The sequence below is a fragment of the Danio aesculapii genome, chromosome 1 (genome assembly GCF_903798145.1).
Source record: "Danio aesculapii chromosome 1, fDanAes4.1, whole genome shotgun sequence".
Lineage (NCBI taxonomy): Eukaryota > Metazoa > Chordata > Actinopteri > Cypriniformes > Danionidae > Danio > Danio aesculapii.
The window spans coordinates 16977228-16990604 of record NC_079435.1 but is presented as its reverse complement, the minus strand read 5'-3'; positions in this window follow the sequence as shown (position 1 = coordinate 16990604).

The following is a 13377-nucleotide window of genomic DNA, read 5'->3' as shown; positions in this document are numbered from 1 at the left end:
TTTTTTTAAATGTCAAAAAGTCTGCCTTTTTAAATCTTTGCATCTTTATAAAACCACTTACTTTATCTGCGTACGTGCCCTTTAGCAAGAAATGCAGTTTTTTAAATGGGAAAAATGTTCTGAGATTCAAATTAAGGTTAAACATTTTGTAATTTTGGATGCATGTAACTTTCTCTAGCTCAGTTTAAAGTGAAAATGGGACACTTAAATATCAGTGTGACGTAACTCTTTGAATCTTTGAACTCTTTGGATGTTTCTTCTTGTAACTCAGAAACTGATCAAAGTATGTCATGATGTAAAGTGCATAGCTGGTGCAATGTGCAATGTGAGAAGTTAGGATGGATCAAGGGAAGCTGTTTCAACAGGCTAAGGTTGTCAAAGCTGAGTTACAAAACTAGCTAATCAATAATAAGTCATAATAACTACAATGTATAAATGGCCACAAAAATCATAACAGAACTAGGGCTGAGCGATAAAATTGGTATCGATGTTTATTGACCGAGCACCATTGTCAATATTGATAAAAAAAGATTTGTTGTGTAGTTTTGGTATGAAGCGCTATAGTTTTATTAAAATGTGGCTGCTGAGCGCGTGCCTTGGAAGCAGTGGCAATAAGCTTGGGGTGTAATTTTGTCCTTTCCAATGGAGGCGCGCGACTTGCACGACGCGCATATGGGAGCGACATGCACATGTTGTCCAAGCAGCGTGCACGTGAACCACGCGCATTTTCCGGGTGCATTTTCAGGGCGCATTTTCCAGGTGAACCTAGATGAAAACAGCTCAACTTTTCCGAATGCTGTATGCGCACCATGATTCATGAAGTAGAACTAACCAATCTGCTTCACACTTTTATGGAATATACACATTTCAGTAATAATGGCAAACTAATTACCTCAGACAAACACAGCGCACCCAAACACTGCAGTGTTTTTTACTTTTCTCCATAAACTTGCATCATATGGAAGCATATGAGTAGCATGATTCATTTCGAAGTGTAATATTCAAAATGGCAATGCAAAATGTTATATGGGAATGTATTTTTGCATTTCAATTAGCATTTTCCAAGACATATGTGCAATGTTTGCTGCAGAATGAAGATGAAAATTAAATCCCATCGTTTGCATTTCTCATTTCAAACACGGTTTTAATATGTAAATTGGATCCACATTTTAATGCTTTATTAGTTGCAAAATTGAATTGAAAATGCAATACACAAACTGAATTTGATGTGTATTACAAGCAGAAACTGTAGCAAAATGATCATTTAAATGTTATTTGTCCTAAATGCATTTACACTCACGTCTAGGAAATGCAGGATTGCATTTTCAGCATAACACTGTGGGATGTTTGTAGCAAAATTCATTTTGAAATGTAATACACAAACGATTTTGCAATATGTTAAATAGCAATGTATTTCTGTATTTCAGTTAGCATTTTCCAAGACACATGTGCAATGTTTGCTGCAAAATGAAAATGAAAAAAAAGAGAATCCATTTTCATTTAATGCATCGCGACGAATCAAAGCCAATGTGAAATTGAAAATGCATTCTGGCCTGGCCAAGCCCACATACGGCGGCCGTTGCTGCAAGACAGGTATTAGATTTTGTCGTCACGGCTGCAGCGAGGACTACTTGGGACATTTGGCAGCATAAACATGGTGAAGTCTGTTCCTCAGCTTCTTCATGAAACTGCACACGCCCTCGAGTGTGAACCGGGAAATACTTTGGAAAACCACCTCCTAGCTCAGTTAAGATGGTTTTAGGTTTGATATTCGCCGGACAATCACGCACGTAATTTTAGGGATCATCTGCGAATTACATTGACCGAACCAAAACGCACAGTAATGCAAAGCAGAAAATAAGTATTTCTAGAAGATACCAGTAAATGGGTAGAGGCCAGACTGATTTACTATAGATAGCAAGGATACTATACCTTTCACTATACAATACATAAAAACAGAAATAGGCAATAGCTCTTGTCATAAGGATACAGTAGACATCAGCACAAGTCAGGGTCTGGGATAGAACCCAGGTCTCTGGCATGAGAGACGAGTGACGATACTACAGAGCTACTGGGAGTGAATGAACACATCGAAAGACAACTTGCCTGCACACGGTACATTCCACACACTATACACAAATGCACACAAGATACACTCTACACATTTACAGACATGATACACTTCAAACATATACAGACATGATACTCTCCATACATGTGTACACATAATACACTCCATACATATGTACACATGATACACTTTCAAAATATACACACTATACATATCCACACATGACACATATGATATACCCCATACATATACACACATTATATATTCCATATATATGTACACATACATTCCACGCATGAAACACTCCATATATATGCACACAATATATCAGAATCAGAATCAGAATCAGAAAGAGCTTTATTGCCAGGTATGTTCACACATACGAGGAATTTGTTTTCGTGACAGAGCTTCTACAGTGCAACAGGATTACAGAGACAGGACAAAAAACAGATAATAAATATATTTTTTTAAAAATAGAAGTAAGTAGTGAGTGCAAATATACAGATTGAAAAGTGTATGTACATGTTTATTACTATATACAACGTTATATGTGCAGCTGTTATGTGCAAATTGGCATGTAAAGTGTGTTGTTAAATAAGTGTATATGTGTATAAAAGTGTATAGCAAGTAGTGATGTTGGTTCCGCAATTATTATCATCAAGTGTTCATGAGATGGATTGCCTGAGGGAAGAAACTGTTTCTGTGTCGGGCTGTTCTGGTGCGCAGTGCTCTGTAGCGTCGACCAGAAGGTAAAAGTTCAAAGAGGCAGTGTGCTGGGTGTGAGGGGTCCAGAGTGATTTTGGCAGCCCTTCTGCTCGCTCTGGATAAGTACAGTTCTTGGGGAGTAGGAAGGGTTGTACCAGTGATTCGCTCAGCAGTCCGAACTATTCGACGTAGTCTTTGGAGGTCGTATTTAGTAGCTGAGCTAAACCAGACAGTTATTGATGTGCAGATGACTGATTCAATGATGGAGGTGTAGAACTGTTTCAGCAGCTCCTTTGGGAGGTTAAACTTCCTCAGCTGACGAAGAAAGTACATCCTCTGTTGAGCTTTTTTGACAATGGAGTCAATGTGAGTGTCCCACTTCAGGTCCTTAGAGATGGTGGTGCCCAGGAACTTGAATGACTCCACTGCTGCCACAATGCTGTCCATGATGCTCAGTGGGGGGAGAGCAGGGGGGTTTCTCCTGAAGTCCACTATCATCTCCACTGTTTTGAGCGTGTTGAGCTCCAGGTTGTTGTTACTGCACCAGACAGCCAACTCCTTAACCTCCTGTCTGTAGGCAGACTCGTCACCGTCCTGAATGAGGCCGATAAGTGTGGTGTCGTCTGCAAACTTCAAGAGCTTCACAGAGCTTCACATATATACACACATGATACACTTTATACATAGACACATGTACACACAAGTCAGGGTTTGGTATAGAACCCGGGTCCCTGGCGTGAGAGGCGAGTGACAATACCACTGAGCTACTGGGAGTCAAGGAACATGTCGAAAGGCAACTTGCTTGCACACGTTACACTCTATACATATCCATACATATGCACACATGATATACTCCATACATATGTACACATACAATACACTCCATACATATGTACACATACATTCCATACAATACATGTACACTCCATACATATGCACACATGATACACTCTATACATATCCACACAAGATACATTCAATGCATATGCACACATGAAACACTCAATACATATGCACACATGATACATTCTATACATAGACACACATGATATACCCCATACATATACATTCCACACATGATACACTCCATACATATCCACACATGATACATTCTATACATAGACACACATGATATACCCCATACATATATAGACATGATACACTCCATACATATGCACACATGATACATTCTATACATAGACACACATGATATACCCCATACATATATAGACATGATACACTCCATACATATGCACACATGATACATTCTATACATAGACACACATTATACTCTCTATACATGTACACACAATACACACAAGTCAGGGTCTGGGATAGAAGAGGCGAGTGACGATACCACTGAGCTACCAGGAGTCAATGAACACATCGAAAGGCTATCTATACATGTACACACGATACACACTCTCCATACATATACAGACATGATACCGTCCATATATATGCACACATTATACACAGTCCATACATTTGCTCACTTGATACACTCTATACACATACACTCCATACAAATACAGACATGATACATTCCATACATATGTACACATGATACACTCAATACATATACACCCCATACATATGCACACATGATATTCTCCATACAAATACAGACATGATACATTCCATACATATGTACACATACAATACACTCCGTACAAATACATTCCATACAATACATGTACACTCCATACATATCCACACTCTATACATATACAGACATGATACATTCAATGCATATGCACACATGAAACACTCAATACATATGCACACATGATATACCCCATACATATACTTTCCATACATAAATAGACATGATACACTCCATACATATGCACACATGATACATTCTATATATAGACACACATTATACTCTATATACATGTACACACAAGTCAGGGTCTGGGATAGAAGAGGCGAGTCTCTGCCGTGAGACGATAAAGACATGATACACTCCATACATATGCACATATGATTTACTCCATACATATACAGACATGATACACTCAATACATATATATCCACATATGCACACATGATACAATCTGTACATATCCACTCATGACAAATTCAATACATATGCACACATGATATACCCCATACATATACACACATTATATATTCCATATATATGTACACATACATTCCACGCATGAAACACTCCATATATATGCACACAATATATATACACACATGATACACTTTATACATAGACACATGTACACACAAGTCAGGGTTTGGTATAGAACCCGGGTCCCTGGCGTGAGAGGCGAGTGACAATACCACTGAGCTACTGGGAGTCAAGGAACATGTCGAAAGGCAACTTGCTTGCACACGTTACACTCTATACATATCCATACATATGCACACATGATATACTCCATACATATGTACACATACAATACACTCCATACATATGTACACATACATTCCATACAATACATGTACACTCCATACATATGCACACATGATACACTCTATACATATCCACACAAGATACATTCAATGCATATGCACACATGAAACACTCAATACATATACAGACATTATACACTCCATACACATGTACACATACAATACACTCCATACATATGTACACATACATTCCATACATGTGCACACATGATACACTCTATACATATCCACACATGATACACTCTATTTATATCCACACATGATATCCTCCAAACATATGCACACATGATACACTCTATACATATACAGAAATGATACATTCAATGCATATGCACACATGAAACACTCAATGCATATGCACACATACAATACACTCCATACATATGTACACATACATTCCATACAATACATGTACACTCCATACATAAGCACACATGACACATTCAATGCATATGCACACATGAAACACTCAATACACATGATATACCCCATACATATACAGACATGATACATTCTATGCATAGACATACATTATACTCTCTATACATGTACACACAATACACACAAGTCAGGGTCTGGGATAGAAGAGGCGAGTGACGATAAAGATATGATACACTCCATACATATGCACATATGATATACTCCATACATATAAAGACATGATACACTCAATACATATACATTCCATACATATCCACACATTACATATACACTCCATACATATGCACACATGATATATTCCATACAAATATGATACATTTCATACATATACACACATGAGACCTTTATACATACATGTACACACAAGTCAGGGTCTGGGATAGAACCCCGGTCTCCAGCGTGAGAGGCAAGTGACAATACCACTGAGCTACTGGGAGTCAATGAACAATCCATACATATGTACACATACAATACACTCCATACATATGTACACGTACATTCCATACAATACATGTACACTCCATACATATGCACACATACACTCTATACATATCCACACATGATACACTCTATACATATACAGACATGATACATTCAATGCATATGCTCACATGAAACACTCAGTACATATACACTTCATACATATACACACACGATACACTACATACATATACAGACATGACACACTCTATACATAGGCACACATGACACCCTCCATACATATGCACACATGATACATTCTATACATATACACACACAATACATATTTGTCAGGGTCTGGGATGAAAATGAAAATGGATTCTCTTTTTTTATTTTTATTTTGCAACAAACATTGTACATATGTCTTGGAAAATGCTAACTGAAAACTGAAAAAACTTATAAAGCATTAAAATGTGGATCCAAAATACAAATTAAAACATATTATTTGAAATGAGAAATGCAAACGATGGGATTTAATTTTTGTTTTCATTCTGCACCAAACATTGCACATTTGTCTTGGAAATTGCAATTTGAAATGCAGAAATACATTGCCATTTAACATATTGCATTGCCATTTTGCATATTACATTCCAAAATGAATTATGCTACTCATATGCTTCCATAGCATCAGAGAGCAGCAATGATTTGTCCGTTTGTCATCCTCTGAGAAAATGGTTGATGGTCACCTAGTGAGAAATGCCAGGGAGCACGAGCTCAGAGTCCATTTTAAATGGTCAAGGAATCCAAACACTTGTCACTTCAGGTCAGAATAACAACACATGTGAAAATGAGTGCCCTATAGCAGCAGTGAGGAGATTGTAAATAAAAAAGTATCTTAAGATGTTGCCAGAATGGCTTTTTGGTGTCTTTTCTTTTGCATCCCAGCCACTAGCTCCCCATCTGATAGATTTTTTAGCATAGGGGTAATGTAGTCATTCAATTCACAATTTGTAATGTTGCAATGTGTATTTGAATAATGATGGTTAGGTTCTTTACTTGAAAGCTCAGATTTGATTATCATAATTTGTTTGTATCATAATGTTACGCTCTATACATATACACACATGATATACTCCATACATATACAGACATTATACACTCCATACACATGTACACATACAATACACTCCATACATATGTACACATACATTCCATACATGATACACTCTATACATATCCACACATGATACACTCTTTTTATATCCACACATGATATCCTCCAAACATATGCACACATGATACACTCTATACATATACAGAAATGATACATTCAATGCATATGCACACATGAAACACTCAATACATATGCACACATGATATACCCCATACATATACTTTCCATACATAAATAGACATGATACACTCCATACATATGCACACATGATACACTCTATACATATCCACACATGATATACTTCATACAAATACAGTATGTACACATGATACACTCAATACATATACGTTCCATACATATCCACACATGATATACTTCATACAAATACAGTATGTACACATGATACACTCAATACATTTACATTCCATATATATACACACATGATATACATACATGTACACACAAGTCAGGGTCTGGGATAGAACCCCAGTCTCCGGCATGAGAGGCGAGTGACAATATCACTGAGCAACTGGGAGTCAATGAGCAACTTGCTTGCACACATGTTACGCTCTATACATATACACACATGATATACTCCATACATATACAGACATTATACACTCCATACACATGTACACATACAATACACTCCATACATATGTACACATACATTCCATACATGATACACTCTATACATATCCACACATGATACACTCTATTTATATCCACACATGATATCCTCCAAACATATGCACACATGATACACTCTATACATATACAGAAATGATACATTCAATGCATATGCACACATGAAACACTCAATGCATATGCACACATACAATACACTCCATACATATGTACACATACATTCCAGACAATACATGTACACTCCATACATATGCACACATTATACACTCTATACATATCCACACATGATACATTCAATGCATATGCACACATGAAACACTCAATACATATGCACACATGATACATTCTATACATAGACACACATTATACTCTCTATACATGTACACACAATACACACAAGTCAGGGTCTGGGATAGAAGAGGCGAGTGACGATTAAGATATGATACACTCCATACATATGCACATATGATATACTCCATACATTAAAGACATGATACACTCAATACATATACACTCATTACATATACACATGCACACATGATATATTCCATACAAATACAGACATGATACATTTCATACATATACACACATGAGACCTTTATACATACATGTACACACAAGTCAGGGTCTGGGATAGAACCCGGGTCTCCAGCGTGAGAGGCAAGTGACAATACCACTGAGCTACCGGGAATGAATGAACACATTGAAAGGCTATCTATACAAGTACACACCCTACATACATATACAGACATGATACAATCCATACATTTGCACACTTGATACACTCTATACATATCCACACATGATATACTTCATACAAATACAGACATGATACACTCCATACATATGTACACATGATACACTCAATACATATACATTCCATACATGATATACATACATGTACACACAAGTCAGGGTCAGAACCCCAGTCTCCGGCATGAGAGGCGAGTGACAATACCACTGAGCTACTGGGAGTCCACACATGATACACTCTATACATATCCACACATGATACACTCTATACATATACAGACATGATACATTCAATGCATATGCTCACATGAAACACTCAATACATATACACTTCATACATATGCACACACGATACACTACATACATATACAGACATGACACACTCTATACATAGGCACACATGACACCCTCCATACATATGCACACATGATACATTCTATACATATACACACACACAATACACATTTGTCAGGGTCTGGGATAGAACCCGCAATATGCAATATGTTAAATGGCAGTGTATTTCTGTATTTCAATTAGCATTTTCCAAGACATATGTGCAATGTTTGGTGCAGAATGAAAATGAAAATTACATCTTATCGTTTGCATTTCTCATTTCAAACACGGTTTTAATATGTAAATTGGATCCACATTTTAATGCTTTATAACTTTAAAATTAAATTGAAAATGCAATACACAAACAATACATAAATTTGATGTGTATCAAAATGTCCCAAATAGTCCTCGCTGCAGCCGTGACAACAAAATCCAATACCTGTCTTGCAGCAACAACCGCCGTATGTGGGCGTGGCCAGGCCAGAATGCATTTTCAATTTCACATCGGCTTTCATTCGTCGCGATGTATTAAATGAAAATGGATTCTCTTTTTTTATTTTTATTTTGCAACAAACATTGTACATATGTCTTGGAAAATGCTAACTGAAAACTGAAAAAACTTATAAAGCATTAAAATGTGGATCCAAAATACATATTAAAACATATTATTTGAAATGAGAAATGCAAACGATGGGATTTAATTTTCATTTTCATTCTGCACCAAACATTGCACATTTGTCTTGGAAATTGCAATTTGAAATGCAGAAATACACTGCCATTTAACATATTGCATTGCCATTTTGCATATTACATTTCGAAATGAATTATGCTACTCATATGCTTCCATAGCATCAGAGAGCAGCAATGATTTGTCCGTTTGTCATCCTCTGAGAAAATGGTTGATGGTTACCTAGTTAGGAGAGATGCCAGGCAGCACGAGCTCAGAGTCCATTTTAAATGGTCAAGGAATCCAAACACTTGTCACTTCAGGTCAGAATAACAACACATGTGAAAATGAGTACCCTATAGCAGCAGTGAGGAGATTGTAAATAAAAAAGGATCTTAAGATGTTGCCAGAATGGCTTTTTGGTTTCTTTTCTTTTGCATCCCAGCCACTAGCTCCCCATCTGATAGATTTTTTAGCATAGGGGTAATGTAGTCATTCAATTCACAATTTGTAAAGTTGCAATGTGTATTTGAATAATGATGGTTAGGTCCTTTACTTGAAAGCTCAGATTTGATTATCATAATTTGTGTTGTTGACAGAGTTTAAGGTTTACTGTATCATTATTATTGACATCTTATACAGATGTTGATCTACCTTAGTTGCACACACTTTGCAACATTTAATTCTAAAGTTTAGGAGTCTCATTAACACTGGTATTTATTTTATTATAAAGAGATGAGATATTTTGCTTAAATATTTTTGGTTTTGACTATTAAAACTATTTGCCTTAGTAATGTTGGTAAATTAAAATACAGTGGTAAATTAAAATAAATATTCCTAAATGTATTGTTAAAATATTCAATAATTATTTCTATTGAATGATATGAAACATGAGATCATTTTTGCAATATCGCCCAGCCATAACCAGAACACATTACTATTCCAAAAACAGTATATGTGGTTAAAAATGGTCAACTAAAGCTGCACAATTCAGGATAAACTAAGTATGTCTGAGTTGACATTGCAATCTTATGTAAATAATCATGCAGCTCAATCAGCAGCACTTAACATCCAGACTGCAAAAAAAAAAAATGCATGAATTAACCCACCTCTCATTTCCTCACCTGTGTGGAGTCTCTTGAGCTCTGCATTATTGGCATATCTGAATAGTTGTTATTTTCTACATGTCTTTATGTCTAAACATGTTTGTTTGTTTGTTTTTTGACATTATGGTGTACGTCTACATTAAGAAAACAACTGCCAGTGCGTGCTACAAATTGTTCATTTTGACAGGTTATATAACAAAAGACTAAAGAACGATTTGGATAACATTGCTGTCTCCAGTGATGTAAGACGGCTATCAAATCTGTATAAAATAACTAGCTTGTAAAACGAACACTGTTCCAAACAACACTGTGTTTACATTTTTATCCTGTTCAGTATTAGACAAAGTGTGAACAAAAACTGTGAACAGATATTATTGGGCTTAAAAGGCGTAATCAGTCTTAAAGCGGTGCTTGCTGGTTTTACACTAAAATATAGCCTATTGTAAAGTTTTATATCTATAAATGTAAATATATGTAAATCCCTTTTAAGTATATTCAAACAAGAAGTATGCCTAGAGTGATGTCTAAACTCATAGAATTTGTGCTTTTTGCTTTGTATTTAATAGGCCTGTTCGTTTTTGTGTTTATATTACCCTCTCGTTTCCCCTTATTTCTCTCATGCCTTTGTAATATATTTAATTCATAATTCCTTTGTTGTTTAAAAATGAACTAAAGTTTGTAGAGACTGTATTTTGTTTTATTTGTAAATCTTTTGTTGTCATAAAAAAAAAAAAATGATGATGACAACATGTGATCGGTGATCATGACTCCAGCAACTGTGAGCCCCCGAGCATGCTGTCCGGCTTGACGGCTCCGTTTTCAACTCCGCCCAGTCCCGCGCTCGGCTTATCTCGTTGATCACCGGCTGCAGCTGTGCTTCATGTCGAACGCACCACTAACCTCATCAGCTCTTCTTATGAATGAATGACGACTGTTCACTGTTGTTCAATGGCGGTTTGTTAAAATATCATGTCGTCTGACAATAGACCCACCTGCTGGCCAAAACAGGTTTAACAGCTGCCTGTTTAAACCATAAGTAGGCTACTTGAAAAGTTAAACGTTAGCCTGAAAAACCTATTTTACTTGTAAAGGGAACTGTCCATAACCCACGACTGTCTTTAAGCTTGTAAATATTTGTTTAAAATAGTATTTCAAATATATGTTTCTGGTTATTACGCAAGGCACGCTATGACTTCATATTATGTGTCTATATTATTCAGCTTTTGCAAAGGAAAATGTCATTAATCTTTGGTCCTCTGCTGCACCCTTGTGCTCATCAAGAAGACAACTTCACAGCCAATCTCATAAACCTCTTTATAACCATTGTGTGATCCATAACATAATCTTAATCCATAATCCATACTGTGTGGTACGGAAACATTACAGTTCTATCTAAAGCTAAGCTTGGAGGGCTGGTGAAGACAGCCATGAGAATCATAGGAAAAAGGGAATGTCGATCCTTACAATCTCTCTATGAGCAATCAGTTCAGGGCAAAGCTAATATATTAGCTGACCCCTCACACAGTTTGTTTTGTGAGTGTGAGTTACTGCCTTCTAGTCGACGATAGGCTGCCTGTGTGCAGATATAATCGTTTTATAACCTACATTAATTAGACTTTTACATATGTAATATTTGTTAACGATTGAATGTTTGTGTTGATTTGTGTTTTTTGATGTCTGTTTCTGTTCAGTGTATGCAAACGTGGGCCTAGAGTCCAAGACAAATTTCCCCATTGGGGACAATAAAGTGTAAACAAACAAACATAACTTATCCATAACATAAATATCTTATTAAATTGATTGTTCTAGCTTTGGATGCATATTGGTCAATAGTATGTCAACTTCTATACCTAATATGTTTATTTTTGTGTTTCAAAAAAATCAAAAATATACTGAATTTACAATATTTATCCTTTTGTGCATTGTGATGTATTGACTATAATCAAAGGCAATTACTTATATATTTATTCATGTACACATGGGACTTTTTTAGTAACAGTTCCTAAGAAATGTGATTTACTTTAGAATGTAAAACAACAACATAATATGTTATACCCACTTCCAAATTACAAAGTTGATTGCTTAAAAAAAAACTATTTCCTATTGAACGATGCTGCTGATTTAAGAGTTCCTAATATACATTGGCATATGAATAAATCATGCAAATAGTGTTTTCAGGTTCTGAGCTGCTGTTGGTTTTTGTTGCCTGTTACCCATTTGTGTGTGATGTTTAGAGTTCATCTTTTCATGATGACCATCTGTAGGTATTAAGAACGTTTGTATCTGTCTGTCTGTCGGTCTAATCTCTAATTTCTACCTATTTTTTCCATAAAAATAAAAATGACCTTCGGCAAATAAAAGCACATTTCTAAACTTTTGTTCTTTTGCTTCTATTTTTAGTGTGACTCGATGGCGCAGTGGGTAACACTGTCACCTCACAGCAAGAAGTTCTCTGGTTCGAGCCTCAGATGGGTCAGATGGCACTTCTGTGTGAAGATTCCGTGTTCACATGAGTTTCCAGACTAATAAACAGACTAAGCCAAAAAGAAAAGGATTGAATGAACTTCTATTTTTAGTAGTAGTAAATCACTTTGGATAAAAGTCTTTGCCAAACTATTTTCTTTTTCGG